The sequence below is a fragment of the Poecile atricapillus genome, chromosome 1 (genome assembly GCF_030490865.1).
Source record: "Poecile atricapillus isolate bPoeAtr1 chromosome 1, bPoeAtr1.hap1, whole genome shotgun sequence".
NCBI classification, from domain to species: domain Eukaryota; kingdom Metazoa; phylum Chordata; class Aves; order Passeriformes; family Paridae; genus Poecile; species Poecile atricapillus.
In genome coordinates this window covers 160,648,979-160,668,311 of record NC_081249.1, presented here as the reverse complement: position 1 = coordinate 160,668,311, position 19,333 = coordinate 160,648,979, and the positions used below count along the sequence as shown (strand labels likewise).

Sequence of the window (19,333 nt, the reverse complement as noted above, 5' to 3'; positions counted from 1 at the left end):
CCCACCAAAAAATCCAGGTGGTTACTATAGTATTTGATTTTGCTTCTGCTGCTGATATCATATATCTGGACTCCTGCACCTTGACCTGTGAGGCAATCTGTTGGTAAGCACAGTTGGCATCATTATGGATAATGCATATATTCTGTATAATTCTAACTGTTCAATGTTTAATGCATATATAATGATACAAACCCCACAAAGCATTAGAGTTATTTATACTTGTGTGATTCATACACAATACCTCCAAGATGTGGCTAAGATTCCTTTTCCCCAGTAAAGGCCAACACTTCCAGAGGCCAGCCTTAACGCTAATCATACACTGTTATGTCATTTTAGGCACCCATAACATATAACTAAGTTACAAAACACAGGCAATCATGAGACTGCTGACATTCAGAACTGTAGGGTTTTCACAAACATCTGCTTGACTTGGGATATGCAGGTGAGTAAATTCACTAAGCCCAAACAGTGCTTTCCCATGTTTTTTAAAAAACTGAGAAGATGACCTTGATCTTGCTTGACCCAAATCTATGTTTTCTTTCAAGATTTTGTACACCTATGCAGAATAAAAATGCAGAATAAAAATAAAAGTTATCAGTTGATGAAATTCATCTGAATTTAAGGGTTCTTATTACAAAACTTTAACAAGCCGCTAACTTTTACAGTCTTCAGAAAGCTGAGGATATAACACTCATTTCTGCTAGCACTTCATAGCTATCTATAATTCTGCCACAAAGATTATTTTTCTAATTTGTCACTGTGACATGGTCACACATCACAGTGATCCTAGCTCGGCATTGCTCCACAGATTTCCTCTCTCTGCCAAACATGCATGGCCTGTCTTTATTTCCACTGCCTAGCCTGTCTAGTTTTTCTTCTTATTAAGAGATCATTTCTGATCTTCCTAAGAGCTATTGTTTCAGTCTCCACTCAAATTTACACATAGGCAACTTTTTGCCAGTCCTGTTCTTCATACTTGGCAGGAGCTCCCAATTAAATATACATGAAGTACCCCAGTACTCCCCTGCAATTTTCAGTTAAAATTCTTAAAAACTCTTGAAGTGTGGAGATCACCACCCATAGCTGCCTCATTGTTATTCCTGTCTCATTCCTTATTCCCTTCATCTGCCTATGAAGGGATATCTGTTGTCTTTCCCTAGGTTACTAGTGTAACACTCTCGATAGAATAAAACATGTTGTTCTTTTTTACACATAAATTCAGTTACTCAGAAAATACCTAACAGTCAGTTCTGAATTCTGCAGCTCAGTATCTTTTTATCATTTTTTTTCAAACCGTATCTCAAATGTTTTCTTCTGAGTAAAGTAGCAGGTGATAAGCACAGGAAGGTAAGCAAGAAACTACTACAAACATCAAACAGAAAGGCACAACACAGCTGTTTCTGAGCAAAATAAAATTTTGCACCAACCGTGATAAGGGATAACTTCAAACTACTAAATCATCTTCCTCAAAACCTACACCTAGGCTGAGCAGCTTCAATGTTCTCAAAAGTCAACAGACACATTCAGCACAGATGCCCCTGTTCAACACATAAAACCTGAGAACCCCCACTTTTCTGCAAGTGAAGATTTCCTTCACTCTCCCCCTCTTTTGCAAGCGTGTGCATGTGCAGCCAGCCCCCCTACCGAAGAGCAGAGCTGCATCCTCCGCAGGCAATGAGCTGTTCCTGCAGCTGTTAGCACAATGTCTCCCTCGAGAGTGCTCTCAAGTGCTAACAGCTCACCAGAACTTCCACACCACTTCTCACAGGGATTTTTCCCAATTTCATTGAAGAGGTGAATTCTAAGACAAACAAAAAGAGCAAGTATCTTCTTCTACATTTGGATTTTTTTAATCCTCTTGAAGAAGTCTCCCCTTTAAAATTTCTTCTTTGAAATTAAGCAGACTGAGAAGTATGCATCCAAATTTTTATTTATATATGTTTAATACATATATACAAGTATATATATAAATATATATAGGCATATACACATATATATTTTTATATATGAAACCAATCACCTTCAGATTGGCTGGATTACTTAAAACTGAATGCCTCTGCCCTAAGAAGCTGGGGACTCAGACAAAAACATAAAATCAGAAATGTGCAGGGAAACTTGCTGTTAGCTACATTTAATTACTCCTCACCACTCATCTATCATACTACATAATCTCAGCATATAAGAACAGGCAATACCTTCCAAAGCATGCAACAAAACAGATCCCAAGGGTTTTAGTACAGGCTTTCAAACCCTCTCCAAGCTAGCAGGGAAAAGGAGACTAGCTTTGGTCTCTGGCCAGTGATATTCTTGGGAACCTTTTACTGGTAACCTTTTTCAGGCATGCAGCAGGGTGAGTTCAGATAAACACTGCAGTCCAGTGCTTAGGGTGCTACTGTTAGAAACCATAAGGCTCCTGGATTCTGGATCTAGCTCCAGCGACAACTCCCTGTGTGGCCTTGCTCTAGACTTGCATGAGATTCATTTGCTGCATCTGCAAAATAGGTATAATAATAACAGTCTATTTTCCTATTGCCCCAGTCAAGTTTTCTGAGTATTACTGATTTATCCAGTAGGAGCACCTCTTCCACTGATAAGCACTGCAAAACTGTAATTTCTAGGTGGACATTCTTGTCCATATTGTAGTCACCCCTTTCACAGGATCACTGGCTCCAAAGCTGAACACTGTCCCTTTTAATTTTGTATTGAGGGATATTTCTCTTAAGAATATACCTGTACAAGCCAGAATTACTGCACTCTGCCTTGCCAGTGATGTACTGTAAAATCTAAGGTGAATTACTCACCCTTTTACCTTATTTTGCCTGTTTTATTTAATAGAAGCATTGTTGTGCTACTGGAAATACCTGCAAGGCTGTTCTTAGGGTCAGCTAGATATTCATCACCTCAAAGAACCCAAACAATGCAGGCACATCTAACAGCCTATTCCAGTGCTACAGTGCCTCCTGAAAAAAAAATTATATATGATTGCTTGCAAAGAAAGAACTGCTAGGCACTAGCTCTAGATTAAAGCACCATCTTTTAACAAACAACAGGTATGTGTTGTCAACTGCATATTTGAGGAAAAACTACTCATTTCTGAGGTTAGAGGGAACAACTCCTTTCTGGTATGAAAAAGAAAAAGAAATACTCTTATCAAATAATAAATAAAAGGGAATAGTTTTAGCCCCTATAACCATTGAGGCATACCACTGAAAGAAGAGAAGCTGAAGAAAGACTATCAAAAAAGATGAGACATTCATTGCAGACAAATAATACCTGGTATATAATTCAAACTGCAGTCAAGGCAGAAATCAGCAAAACCACTGAGAGTTACTGTGTACCTACAGAACAATATAATGAACACCTGGAATTTCCCTTTATTATGGGTATCCCACGTTCTTTAGCAGGAAGTGCATCATTACACAATTGTCAGCCAAGGGATATGACTAAAGGCATCACTGCAGCATAACAGACTTAAACCCCTGCTCATCTGTTGGAAGCAGCTCATGCACAGCATGCAGACTTTAATGATGGCTGGAAACCCCTTCTAGGCTTAAATCTATTTGCACACTTTGAGGTCATAGCCAGCAGCAGCTGCCTTAAAAATAACTCCTAAATGTTTATTCTGTAACTGGCAGCCACACTGTTTATTGGAGAATAAGGTGATCACTAAGGCAGTTGGAGATGCCACAGAGGGCATAAAATGATGGGCCATGTTTTTTTGAAAATCTGTCACAAAGCTCCTGTCTGTATGTCCTGGGTAAAAACAAGAGCCTGAAAGCATCAGAGAAACAGATCTCTTCAAGACTGAATGTGGAAAGGAAGAACGCGTGATTCTATCGTATATCATCACCAGGGCTGGTTCTGGAAATAGCACGGATGTGCTCTTGTGGGGGTTATAAAGGGAATTTTTTGGGTTTCATTTTTTTTTGTGAATGGGGGAGGTGCTGTGAGCTAGTTCCCAGACAGCTTTGATGCAAATTTCAGCCGAAAGATGGCAGGTCCATTTCATTGTATTGTTACAACCAACTACAGGCTCAAATCTGCCTGCAAGCCATATGAATTCAGATGCTACCTCACATCTAATTTTTTGTTAGTGAAAGATTTTTATAGGAAAAACACAATCAGGAAACAAAAGTGGTAAGATGCTAGTAACAGTGAAGAATCGAAGGCAGAGATCTAGAGCAGTTTACATAAAAGCATTTTTTCTTCTATTGAAAATATAACTTTTGCCCTATTCTGTAGGCCCAGATGACACCCCCCTCCAAACATCCTGCACATTCACACACTCACTCCTCAAAAGCCTTGGCCTCAGCTGGGGTTTAAATGTTCTTCCTTATCAATGTAACTAAGTCCACTGATCTCAGGTGAATTATGCGCTAGGGGATGCATATGCTTAAGCCTTTTGAAACATGTCTAGGTGGAAGAATGATTTCCTTCTGGCTCCTTGCAGATAATATCTGCACCACCAAAAATCCATCAGAGTTACCAACAGAAATTGCTTCTTGAATTTTGAATGTCCAATTCAGTTGTCCTCATGGCAAAAGACAAAATGGAAACACACTGGAGCTGACAAAAGATCACAGTAAGAAATTTCACCTTCCTATCCATAAAACAACTCAAGTAAATCAATATCTTTGAGTGTCTTTATCATTAATCACTCTAAGGAGAGTCAAAAATATTTTTCCCCACAGATGGTTTGCCATTATGCTCAAACAGATGATCCTTTGAATGAAGGACTGAAGTACTGAATGGAAGCAATGCATACAACACAAAATGGTCTGGTTACAGCTAGAGTTAGACTTCACACTTGTTGGCAGCATTATAATGTCCACAGTGCTACAGGGGGAAAAAGGGTCAGAAAAAAACCCTTCACACTATCCAGTTTTGCCTAGTGACATTATAGGATGGCTTTCTCAAACACAGTTGAGGTATTCTTTACCTAAACCATTTTGTGTCCTCCTATATAAGGCATCAATCAATCTTGGAAGCTTCTGTGTTGCATGTATGCATGCAACCAAGCCAACACACACAAGTTAAAACTCTATGTTTTGAGGGCAGAATCAAATATTGAATAAATAAAACATTGACCTTAGACTGGATTGTAGCACTCAGTGCAAAGTGGTCCAAATTCTGCTAAGGGAATCTATAACAGGAGCATTAAACATATGTGGCAATACGATACATATGGTTTACCAGACAATTACGCCACCTCAGTGAACTCCAGTCAAAGTTAGTCATTGTTTCTTAGCTGAGGTGCTTGCTTGTGGCCTATTCACTAATTCTATTATTGTATTTCTTACAGGGATTTCTGGTACATTTCCAAATAGCTTTATTCATTTATTAACAATGTGAACTGGGATATGCAGATATTTTTCTCTGCAGTCCCCTGGAGATCAAGGGGCACAAACTTGCATAAAGCAAGAGCCAAGAAATGAAGTGAGCAAATTAAAATTGTAAGAGGAGGGAAAAAAAACCCTCAACCAATTGGCAGATGCTGAAATTATTTTTATTGAGAAGAATAATTATGCAACCTCAAGGAATAACTGAGCAGTATTTGTTTCAAAAGTATTCAACCAGCTTCAGGCCGTGTGTAAGCACACAGCTATGAGAGGCTCCTTCAACTACTCATTGCCACCTCCCTGCCCCTTTCATATCAGTGCTAATTAACAACATAAAGGAACATCCCCTGCCTTTTTGTCATCATGCTGTTCAACTTGCCTGATTTTTTTGATAGCATAATCCAGTGTTTGACATATGCTTCTGCAAGATCATATTATCTAAAACAATATTACCAAGCAACCTCTGAATGAGGACTACGTTAATGAGGACTACTCAAAGCCTAATTGAGGGGTAAGTTGAATAACAGATACTTCTACTACATTAAAGCCATTACAGAGCAGGCTTGTTCCTAATATAGGTACTTGACATTTCCCATTAAAATAACTTATTTCAAGCTATTACCATTGCAAAAATGAAAATGTTTAGGCTGAAGTCACCAGTACTATCTGTCTGCCTTAAGTTGTTTGTTTCATGAAGTTTTAGCTTCAAAAGAATATCTGCTTCTTAATACAATTCCCTCTTTGGAGTCAGGAATAGCCCCCAAGATTTCCCAAACCACAACATTTCCATACTTTAAACAAACATTTGTGAGCAAATGATCCAATCATTTCTCTCAACTCACACGATTGCTCACAACATTAACAACCTTGGGAAGCTTTATTGAGTGAGGTGACATCCTTTAGTACACTTATACACAGTACAGCTATGAAAATTAAGTTTTAGAGAAATATAAGCCCTTTTTTCATGTCCCAAAGGGAGAAAAATGTTACTATACTACAGTTTTCAGAAGGAAACCTCTTTCCCCAACAGCTTCCAGACATTCATCTGCTAGGTGGTCAAATAAAAGTTATTGCCAACATACAAATCCTGCTTTGATCTTTAGGGCATTACAGCTACAACAACAACAAAAACCCCAACATTATTCCCATCAGTTATTGTGTTGTGTTCAAGCAGCAAAATAAATTAATTAGAATTAATTTAAAAAAATTAATTACAATTAATATTCTAGTCCTGTTGTGACCTGGAGATGTTCCATGGTAGAATCTCAGCTTTTTGGAAAATTTGCTTGTTTTAGTCAAAGCCAAGGAAGTACTACACATACAAGAGATGAGTATTTGCATAGTCAGATACTTAAAACAGCTGAATAGAATTGTTTTACTATTCATTTTTACTTGCCAGCTATAGGCCCCAGGATATGATTTGCAGAAATACTGAGCATTCACAGCTTAAAACAGGAACTCTGTGTAAAAATATGATATACCACCTGGTGCTAACAAAATTCTCAAAACAGTTTATCAACGTACCATTTACTAAGGAGAACAAATTCGCCCCAAACCCATGGAAACTCTTGACTTTAAGACATCTGTTCTTTAATAATGATCTTCCAATATATTTGTGTGCCTTGGTGGTGACAGTAGAGATGGAGGTACACTGTCAACAGATGAGAGCTTGACTCGCCAGAGTACTGATGAGCTTATAACCTTTTAACATCAGTACATAATAATACTTAAACTGTTGTGGTTTAACCCCAGCAAGCAATAAAGTACTGCACAGATGCTCACTTACTTTTAGCTCCCCCACCTCAGTGGGATGGGGAAGAGAACTAGAAAACAGCAAAATCTGTGGGTTCAAATAAGAACAGTTTAAGAACTGAAGTAAGGCAAAATACAAAAAAATATTGTAACTGTAATGAAAAGGAAGATAACAAAAAGAGAGAGGAATAACCCCTTTCCCTAAAAGGACTAGAGATTCACAATACCATTGCTCACCACTCACTGACTGATGCCCAGGCTGACCCCAGCAGGGATTGTCCTCTCCCATCCAAGTCCCCCCATTTTATATACTGAGCATGATGTTCTGTAATATGGAATATTCCTTCAGGCATTTCTGGTCAGCTCTCCTGGCCATGCTCCCTCCTGGCTTTTTGTGCACCCTCCCTCTGGCAGAGCATGAGACATTGAGAAGTCCTTGACTTAAGGTAAGCAATGCACAGCAACAACTAAAACATCCGTGAATTATCAATGTTACTGTTACACTGAACCCAAAACACAGGACTGTACCAGGTACTAGCAAGAAAATTAACTCTATCTGAGCTAAATAGAGGACAATCAAACTACAATGTCTTATTAACAATTTACAAGCAAGAGGAAACTTTGCTCCAAGCATTTGCTAACCTCCACTAAGAGATAGCCTACAACAGGTAGCAGCATTGCATCAATATGCAAAGAGCCTGGATCTCAACAGGGTTCTGTAATCTCATAGAATGACCTTGCCTCATGCTCCTGAGTCAATAATGATGGCAGCAGCACAGCAGGTATGAGCCCAAACCCTAATGCTGAATCAATAATCACTATGCTGGGTCATGGCCCCACATCAATATGAGACAGTTTTACATTATGGTGTTGCAACAACTTGTATGATATTGCAAGGTCATCTTGCATTGGTTTGGTGGTACCATGCCATGATGTTGCATGAATATATACAAATACTTGCCTGTGACAGCAAATGAGTATGGAGAGAGATGCTAAATTTTGAAATGACCATCAGGGAGTCATTATGCATGATGTTACTGATAATGACTGGTGACTTGTATGTCACAACGTCACTTAATTTTCTTTTTACAGGCCAAATTCAGGTGAGTGTGAGTCCTAAGTAGGTAAAGTTTTGCCAAAACTAGCAAGGGCGTTCCGTTACTCAAGACTCTCCTTTCACATTTTCACTCTGACCTCAATGGACAGCAGGTACTTTGTTCTTGCACACTTTTTATCTGCTCAGCCATTTGACTGAATATGATTGACCTCACTACAACCCATGCCGGGTAACAAGATTCAAGAGGAAACTACTGTGACAGGGAAATGGCCCAATTATGCTGAGACCAGCTTTTTCCCTGGCAAAAAAAAGATTCAAAGCATAACACATCAAGACACAGAAGAAAGCAGGCACCCAGTGATTGCCATCGAAGGAGGAGAACAAAGGGATGGCAATTATTTTAATAATTTTCCAAGAGGTGGCAATAATGTTTCTTGTAATTGCAGAGAGAAGCAGAAATGTCAATAGTTCCAACCAGCCTTTCTTTCTGAATGGTGCCTGAATCAGCTCTTCATTTAGGCTATTGAAGCATCAACTATTTCCCATTAAACTGTGCTTGGGTCAGTCTGCTTTGGTCACACTCAACTTAGATTGAATTTGAGAGTGATAATTACTGTGAATTCACATCATTTTCCCAGGGTGAATTTGTTTCAGTTTCTTGATACTATTTTGCCATGTGTGTTTCCTTATGTGTCTTCCTTTATTGATACATTGTTTTCCTCTATTTCCTTATTATTGCTACGGTGCTCATTGTTCTCTAAGTATGTTTTCCTGAGATCCATTTCATGGGGTTTTATCTTTTAAAAAAACCCATTTATTTATACTCAAATTAAAAAATGTCATTGATTGCTTTTAGACAAATACAAAAGAAGCCCAGTAAGATTAAACGAAAGATGGCACAGCAATTACTAGATCTTTTTTCCTCCTTTTCAATGACACCTAGTAAGCAGCAACCCAAGTTGGCAGCAGACCTTGCACTCCTTTACGTCTACTGTGCATGGGTACTGGGCAGGAATAACTCTCTAAAAGCATGCAGTTTGAAAATTACATGGAAACTAGTCACAAATGGTTTGAGAATAGTCAGCAGAAGAACAAAATGTAACAGTGAGGACGAATGTAACTGTGCATACTCTGCATGGGGCTGGACACAAAGCTTCATGGAAAGGTTTGTGCACAACATAAGCATTCCAACACCTCTCACGGCACACACAAGGCTCTTCCACAAAGGATTCTAAGATGAGCAAATATTCTCCTTTCTATCATTTAACCACCTGCTGTAACATTACAGGTGAACTGATCCAAAAAGCAGTTATACTAGAAGAGTATGTAATGAAGTTGGAGTGCAACAGTGAATTTTAAACAGAACTTGTCTCAGTCTCCCAGTACTGTATGTAACCTGTTCTGGAGGTCCCAACACATCACTTCATACTTCATTTTGACAGTTCAGTGTATCCCACCCTGAGTGCTTGACCTGAAAATGTAGACATGTTACAGATGAAACAGAAGGTTAATTAGAAAAGCTGAAGCCATTAATGAAGGCTATCAATTATTAATCAGTTGGTCCACTATTCTCTTTCCACATATCCAGAAGTATTTAATAAGTCAGTGGTAAGTTTTTAGGGCTGATGACATTTCTTAGCAATTGCATCACTCTGGCTACAATTAGACCCCACAAGCAAAGGAGGAATACATCAAACACATTTTCAGACTGAAGACTCCTAAAGAAAAATTCAAAGTGATGAAAGACAGAAGACAAAACTGCTTCACACCTAGAGAACCCTCCTGACCACTGCATTGCAGTGGACTCTGGCCTTGCATCTGAGTCACCGAGTGTTGCTGGTAATGAAGCACTGAACCATGAGACACAGAAGATTTTAATGTAGGTTTGCATTTGCATCAAGAAAAATTACACCAACAGCTGTTTTAAAAGTAAATATGTCAGTCACATAATGTATGCATCCTATGACATAAAGAACCTACCAGGAGTTTGCCACAGACAGGTAATGTTGAATGCTCATAGACAGTGTTGAAAGATGTCAGAATATTACCAGGGAAAATTATCTTCAGAAAATGAGAGCAGAGCTCCTATTAATTGTCCTCACATACGTGAAATTTATTTCCCTTGCAAAATAAATCTATCATTGAAGAAAAATGTTTAATTAAGAAATGTTAATAGAAACATGCCTTTTCAACAATTTATATTAAGATTTTATTGCCATGTTAAAGATGAAGGCTTACTCAGTTGTGAAATCATCACTTATACAAAGTGCTAAAATCATCATCATTTGCTAGCTTAGAGTAAGGGAAGAAGACTTAGGAAATGCAACACAGAATTTGTCTTCAGAGGAAATTATGATTACCTTGGTCTTTTCCTTCGCTGGGATTCTTCATAACTGCTAGATGCAGGGTATTTTTCTATTGCCATTTTTCAAAACTTAAATATTTTTTTTTTGGGTTACGGTTTGCATCATCACAGATCAATTTTAACCTGAATGATTTTAAGTTTATTATATACTATCACATACTGAAGTAGCCACTTTACAATAAATCAGTATACAAAATTGTCATGAACTGGCAAAAGGATATCATATTATTCCCCTCTAAGGTCATTAAAAAATAACTTAAACCTACCTAAAAAAACCCCAAACTCTTGAATGTGCATTATTATGCCTTATGATTCAGAAACTTTCCTATTTCTTTTTGCATAAGAGATCTGCAGAACCAACTTTAACTTTAGTAATATTTAATGTCTTAAAGTTCAGCTTTTATCCTCAGGAGAAAACTCACCCTCAGGTAATTCCTGCTTGAATGTTCAGTGTAGACAGAACACTCTCCAAGGCAAAAGTTTACAGAAATTTTACAAAAGATACCCCACCATTGTACTAATCTAGTATCTCTTTTTATCTTCCCACTTTGAATAAATTAATCCTTGCAGACAATTTTCTGCTGACCTTTGTCATTCTTCTTCAGATGAAGCTGCAGGAAGTCCTAGACCATTTTAGACTTTAACTTGCAAGTTTTTAGTGGATCTTTGAGAAATGTCCATTTCATTCTTCTAAATGGACCACCACTGTTGCCTCACCCACATATTTTGAATATAACTATACTCCATCTCTACTGAATCATACTTCTCCTCTGTTTGTCAACCCTTCAACAAGCTTCCAAAGCCTGACGGAATCTCCCAGCACTCCAAATGCGGGGGCAGAAACTGACAGTAAGTTGGAACACACACAGGCTAAAAGGATATTCTTCTTCATGCTGGTCTTAACACATTTAAATACTTCTGTCAGTCAAACAAAGAAGACATAAGTAACAGAGAAATTCAACAACAAAAACTAGCAGGGTTTTTAGTAAGACATTGTCATTACAAACCTTCAGATCTAATATTGATCTCAGTGAAAATTCTCAAAAGAATAGTCTATTTCTATCAAAAATAATCAAAGCACTTTCGAAAAAGTAAGACAACTGAGTTGTTTATATTACTACAAAAAAACACCTTCTTACCTTCAAGCAGCAGTCCTTTTAGACTTTGAAAATTAATTCCAGAGCCTGTGAGGGTTCTATCTTCTTTTAAACTTCAAAAGGACTATAGTTATATTCCATGGCTTCTTCCAAATTTTCTATAATGTATGAGGCAGTACTTGTAACACATTTCCAAGCACACCATCCATACTCTGCTAGCAGCTCTGATATGGGAAGTGAGGCAGCAGGCACAAATCGTAAGCAGCACAAACCTGGACAGCATGAGATGCTGTGATGACACCTTGAAGCCTAAATTTATTGTCTTTGAGGCAGACACATTCAGCTATCTTGACTTTTTAGATTCAAAGCACTCTTTAGGGTCAAATGTAGCCATTCCATATGGAGCAGATTCAGGTTTACCAACCTGAATCAAATTCAAAGAACTGAAGGAATTTTAGTCTCCCATTTGCTCAAAACTGTCCCCCTAATGCTTTGCAGAGGCTGTGGCTTAGACCTGGCTGGCAGCCAAATTCTCACCCAGCTGCTTGCTCACTTTCCCTCCTTCTTCGTCTGCTCTTCTGCTGAAGACTAGGAACAAGAAGGCTCATGGTTCAAGATAAAGACAGGGAAATAACTTTCCAATAACTATTGGGGACAAAACAGATGCATTTGAGGGAAATTAATTTACTACTAATTAATGCATATTTATTTATTTACTGGTTTGGTTAGCAGGAAACAAAAACACCAACATCAAATCAGAAGGAAAACATCTCTCCACCCCCTTTCTCAGGCTCAACTTGACTCCTCACTGCAGACTCCACTCCCCAGCCTTTCTTATTACCACAAGCTACATACAGTCCCCTCAGTGAGGCAACAAATATGGGTGGGGTGGTTGCAGTCAGTACACAGCAGTTCCTATCTCCTGATACTTCTTTCCTACACTTCTGCTCCACTCCAGAGTGGACTCTCCACATGCCTTTTTTTTTTTTTTTTAGGAATATCCATCTGTTCCAGCATGGGGATCTTCCACAGGCTACAGCAGATAATCTGCTGTGTCATGGAGCTCCTCCTACTTCAACATTGGTGTTACCTCTGATGTTACCACCTTTTCCTCAAACCACACCCCCTTCTTGGCTTTTGCTGCCCTTTCCTGAATGTGCTCCCACAGGTGTCACTAGCTTGGCTGATGGGCTCAGCTGTGTTCTTCAATGGGTTCATTTTGAAGCCAAATAAATCTGGCATGGCTCATACCTTGGTCTTGTCCCACAGAAGCTACTCTGCAGCTTCTACCTTGCCCATGTTTACACCCAATACATGGTTTTACATTGTGAGGTAATAATTCAGATGGGTGCATAACATCCTCTCTTGGTTCTCCCAGTAGTATTTAAAAAAGGCACATTCACATCTGTGGATACATCAAATTTGAAGCAGCTTAATTTAGTTTTGGAGATATCTGCCCACTTAAGCTATAATTTTTAGTCATCTCTGTACCTAATTTATACTCCTGAGATAGTGCAGTTTGGTAGTAAAATGTGGACCACAGGCTCTTTAGTCCAGGCAAGACAAACCAGAAGTCCCAAATTATGGAGGATGTAATTTTTTTTGTTCTTATTTTAAGCAAGTAACAAGAGCAATCTTCTCCCTTCTACTCTTCCATTTGTCAAAAATATAATTCAAGTGAACAGAGTCAATGTCACTAACCAGCACACCTGACAAAAGACAAAATGCAACAATCCCACCACAGAGCATGGCCCTGCAGATGAACTCACTCTGCCACATATTTGCTTGGTTTCAGGAACTTATCACCTACTCCAATAGGCAAGAAGCACAAAAAAATGGTTCTGGTTGTACTTGAGTAAAAAAAAAAAAACACATCAAGATTAATTTTTAATGACTTCTTAAAAAGTACTGAGCAATGTTCAGCAGTTAAAACTTTGAGCTCTTTAACTATCTCAAATGTATTCTCTGGGCCTTGCCTTGCACAGGTAATATGAGTGACCCCCAAACCCGAAAACCACTTATTGTATCAGCAGTTCTGGAAAAGAAGCAGTGAAATTCATTCTCCCACAAAAGGATAGCTTTTGACACAGAAGTGCAAATGTGAAAGCCAGAAACCTTCTGTAACATGCTAACTTTTTTTTTTTTCATGTTCAAAGAACCAGAAACTATGCAGTGGCTGTCAAGCACCACCTTCACAGGTAGCTCCAAATCAGGAATTCCTTCCAGTAAGCACTGGGGAAGGTGCATCATGAACCAAATACTACACTGCATAATGCTCTCAGACATATGGCATTATTCTTAGGGTTGTCCTATGCAGGGCCAGGAGTGGAAAATTATGATCCTTGTGCATCCATTCCAGCTCAGAATAATCTGTGATTCTGTGAATCCTATGAATGCCAGTGAAGGGATTTTATACTCACAATTCCTCTATGGAAAAATAGAAGAAAGTTTCCACCAACCTTGATATATTTAAAAGCTGTTTAAAATTACAATTTGCCAATTTCATTGAAGACAATAAAATTTAAAGAAGAAACAAGTCAGGCACCATGTACATCTCACAGTAGCAATATCGAGAAATCTACTGGATTATCATCGCTTTGGTTATTATGATGTGTGTCAGAGTAAGGTCAGGTGTTTGCAGGGAACAATACTGAAAGCACTATACAATATGTAAATGAGGTGGGCAAAGCAGCTCATGTTCCTAGTTTTGCCCGTTTTTGTGTTTTTAAAATTAAAATTCCTTATGCCTCTATAAATCTCTTCCTAGCTTCTTTTCACACCCAGTTTTGTAATCTGTCTTCCATTAAGGAAATAAATAAGCCTGCTGACAAATACTTCTGATAGGAGGATGATAGGAGTAGGGCAAGCAGGAAATACATTGTGCAGCTAACTGATCAAGGGATGATAAGACATGGCCAAAGTAAATCAGTTTTGGGTGCCCTGCTTCAAAATTGCATGCAACAACATATGTATTACCGCTTTCCCTAAAGGGCAGCAATCATCCCCCAGTGCCACTGCTCACATTACAAGTGATCTCTTTTCAATTATCTCAACGGCCAGATTTACCACTCTCTCTTCACAAGCTCACAAGCCCAGTAATAGCCATCTTGGGAATCACTGCAAGGCTGCAGAGTACGTATCACAAGATGATCTCTCTGATAAAGGTTTTATAAACTGGGTCAACATGTCATCTAACGTGTCAAAATACCTTCTTTCCTAGTCTGACAACAGAAAACCAGAAAACAACCCCTCTGCCTTCTAACCCAGCATTATAATTTAATATCAGTTGCCACTGATAGCTGGAAAAATAAGTTCTAGGAAATTAATTACATATAATAAGAAATTACATTATGATGAGTACCACCACACTGGGAGGGAACTGAAAGGCTTTAGTTGAGAAGACATCCTTTAAAGTGATCCCAGCACTGCTGTAAAAGGAATTTGGAACAGATGTGATTGGATGACATCTATGTGCAGACGCACCCAGCTGTGTCTACACAGCTAACCAAGCTCAGAACTGAAGATACCCTGGATGGTTTACAAAGACCCAACTTGGGTCTACAAGAAAGTAGAAATGTGGATTTAGTGCTGCCGCTGCATGGATAAATCCTCCCAAACACAGCTGATCATTCAGGTGTAAAAGCAGCAAAACCTGCCTGAGCTGCAGCTTGTGGACTTGTGTGTTTGAATTTGCATTAGTCCTGGGATATCTTCATGATGACCCATTGCAATACAGAGATTGCTCAGAAGAGCCTGGGGGATTGGTGGGGAGTTGCTGACACAAAGCACAGGCAATACAACTCTCTGTAAATGCCACTGATGGGTAAACATCAAAAAACAGAGAGGAGCTGAAGGGTGACATTGGCACAAAATAAAAGAACGTTAGATTGACATGTATAAATACATATAGGAATTAAAATAAGCTAAACTTTAAACTCTTGGGAAAAAAATTGATTTTAGAGCAGCATTTAAAAAGAAACAGCAAAACCAGAAAACCAGAAGGGATGAAGTAGATCTGATACAGCCAGAAAAGAGAGTGCAATGGTACAGCTATGAGGGTAGAGAACTGGATTTGATAACCATCCTTTCCCTGTTATGTGTTCCTAAATCAAGATGCTCATCCAGTAACCCTGGAAACCTCATCTGTATGTGAAGCCCCAAAACCTGAGATTTTTCCCATCAGAAAGAAAACACAGGAAAAATTCTGATCAGAATAAAAACTAATGAAGATTTTTGAGTATGTTTCAAAAATTTTCTAACATGTAAAATATTTGGAACAATATGCCTTTTTACCTACAGATCCCAGTCAAAAATTGAGTTGATCTCTTTTGAAAAAAAAATTAAGGTAGCTAACAACACTTAGCAACAATTAACAGCAGTTAACAGTTGACAACCATTAACTAATTAATTTAGTGAATTAAATTGTTAATTAACAATTAACAGTTAACAACATAGCAACAATTGCAGGAGGACTATAGTTAATTTGGCTCACCAGAAGTTAAGTTTTAAAGAAATATAAATGAGAAACCACAACCTCCTTCCCTTCACAGAAACACAGACAAGGGAAGACAAGAATATGGTGCAGGAGCACAACAGTAAGAAATAAACTTTTGCTTTAAAAGAAACAGAGAGAATTTTTGGCATTAAAAGAAACAAAGAGTTGCAAGTTCTTCAAGTAATTCATACAAAAAGAAAATTTTTCTAGTCTCACAACTGGACAGAATCAGTACAGTGAGATTTTTTAACACATTGCAGGAAAGTCCTTCCAAGTGTAACAGAATAATGGACTAAATTCCTCTTGCCAAACCTTCCCAAAATGGTTAGGGTGAAAAAGCAAGTACCAGCAGTGATCCCTGGAATGATGGATGCCCCAGAGTATAAACTTATATACAGGCTTCAGCATAGTAGTACAACACCACACAGAAAATCACACCCAAAAGAAGCCCCTACTTCTCCTTGACAGTCTCCTAGTCCAATAGCTTAAATATCTTCAGGCACATCCCAATTTTTTCCATATGCTGCCCAGCTCATACAATACAAATCCAGTGGCTACTCCTGAAAGTCTGTATTAACCTCTCTGTTCTGCAGGGAAGATACTGTTATTTAACCTGCATGCTGCAGTACAATGCCCACCTGAATTACAGCAAGAGATCACTGTTCATTGAGGGCCCAGTCTCTCTGAATATATTTGGTATGCAACACACTTTCTATGAAAGGATAACCTGCTGATAACAAGATGGTTTGTAAGAACTGTTTAGCAATGCACCCAAAGATACAGTCCAGACCCTTTCCCCTTAGAAAGGGAGAAATGCCTGCAAAGTTATTGGATCTATTCCTATTGCTAGTTTAGATAGCAGATTAGAAGCATGAACATGGTTCCCTGCAAAACTGATTAATCCCACCATTTCTTTAAGGCTGAGCAGTATCATACTAAAAGGGCTTAATGATCCAAAACCTGAAATCCTGCACATTGTACCGGATTTCATATGAGATTTTATAAAAATAATACAATAAAAGAGACATGTTAAGATAGCAAAGGACGTCTGAGTCAGTATAAGATACTTTTCTTTTTCATACTTACTGGCTGCTATTACCCACCTTCCAGAAACTACACTCTAAACAACAGTTTCTGACAAGAATAAGCTAAAACAAGGGCTGTTTGCACTGAAAGTAAATTTGGACAGTCAGCTACTAATATACTTGGCTATCAGGTATAGGCAAAAATATGCTCCGTTAATGCTTTGCACTGTCCCAAATCATACCAGTTATAGGAGGCAGTCTTTTTCTGTAGGCTAGAAATTGTTTAAACAAAGCACCAAGAATTTAAATGCATCAGAAAAAAAGGTATGCCAAGACACTTAAAAGAATATTCACACGACATAAGCTTTACTTCAACTTGCTTTCAGACTGTTGAAATCTTTACAGTTCCTTCATCCCACTATCCCACTTTTACATAAGCAGGTGGAAGAAGAAAATGCCTGTATCATGTATTTAACATAAAAGCCTTTCAAACCAGCAGGAATCCTTCAGTTCAATCATGCTTTATGTACTGAAAGGTTAACTAATGGGAGAGGATTATTAGCACAAATAACACCACTTCTGCCTTGATCCCAACAACACACAAGCTAAGCGAGCTCAGGCTCCATGCACGCTTCGAGAGAAAAACAAGCAACAACAACTACACCACACAGCACCTGGTGCTGTAAAATCAGTTCTCAGATATGTGGGCAACAGCAGCTTTCCCAGGGCACTACCTTGCCCTGGCTGTTGGTACTAAACCTCTCAGGGGTGGGAGAAGGGAGCACTTTGAAGACTTCTGATTTAAGAGAAGATGAACGTTCAGAGCCAGCCATAGTTACATCATTTAACCTCTAAAGCCTCAATTTTCTCATTTCATAAGCATGTCTGTTTACCTTTTAAAGAGGTATGGTGATGTATTGTGTTTGTATAGCTGTTCTAAAATTACTTGTAAAAGCATGTTTTAGGCATTAGAATAACTGTTAGAGCAAAGTTTCTGAATAGGAACTGTGGCTCTTCCTTGAAAACTTATGGTGAGAGACACTCACAAGGATTTGAATGCTAGAGTTTCAGCTAAATTCCAGTGCATTTTCTCCTCAGAATTGTCTCTACAGTGTCCTGGTAGAATAGGAAAAGGCAAAATTGCCCTTAATTTCCCATATAAAACTGTGCAGAACTAGTCTTTCATGTTCTCTAGAACAGATTACTTTAATCTCAGTCAGCTGCCTATCAATGATCAAGTTAACTTCTCCCTGCATTGAGTTTTGAAACCCCATAAAATTCAAGTCATACTGCAAACAATGTGTAATATTGCTTGGATTAGATCGAGTTCATATTTTTTCCCCTCATAATATGTTCCTGTTTAGGATGTTCTTCCTAGAGGCTTAATAGAGAAACAATTCATTTTGCTGTAGCTGATGTAGTATGAAACAGTTGTTAACCTTTGATGAGAAGGTTACATCAGATACCAAGCTGGGGTAAATTATACTGACAATTGCCCTTGTTTAATTGCTTTTGAGTAGCACTCAGTATGTCTAAATGTGCAGTGAATTATTATTGTACCCTGCTGCTACCCATTAACATGAAGATCAAGAATTTTATTTTACTTTTTTGATGCAACCACAGAGAAGGTGATAAAGGCTTTAATTGCAAACAGATTTAATTTAGAACCTATTAGTGCAATTTATCCAAGCATACAGAAGATCGGTTGGTCTGAATAAGCTCATAAGTTTAAAGCTTCTTATAAAAGGCAAAAATTGATACTGCCAATTGGTAGAATCTGCAAATATGGAAGATTTTAGTCTCTTTTAGAATGAGTACTGAAAATCTCACACTTATATCCTTTGAGTCATGGTTATTTCAAGCAAAGAACTTCACTGGAGATGGTCTTATTTCTTTGACTCAGCCAGAAAAATCTTCACATTACTTCAATTCCTTTGTATTTATTATTTAAAAGAAAAATATTAAGAAGCAGAATAGAAATTTTCTCACCAAAAAAGTTTTCTTAATATTTCTTTGTTTATTCACTCACAGACAAGACTGTGTGACAAAATTTGAAAATCCCAATTATTAGTTCTGAAATATCAAGAGAAATTACTGCAAAACAGGAAAAGCAATTAATCTCAGGTTTTATTTAAACTATGATATATTATACTGCCCTAGATGACATATTCTACCTAAACACTACAGTCAAAAGAGAGAGTAA

General features: G+C 38.1%; 1 protein-coding gene across 7 annotated transcripts in view; it reads right to left on the bottom strand.

The window, feature by feature from the left end:
• Window positions 1-19,333, bottom strand: part of NRXN3 (neurexin 3) — a 961,828-nt gene that overhangs the window by 219,369 nt on the left and 723,126 nt on the right. The gene's annotated exons all lie outside the window — the stretch shown is intronic.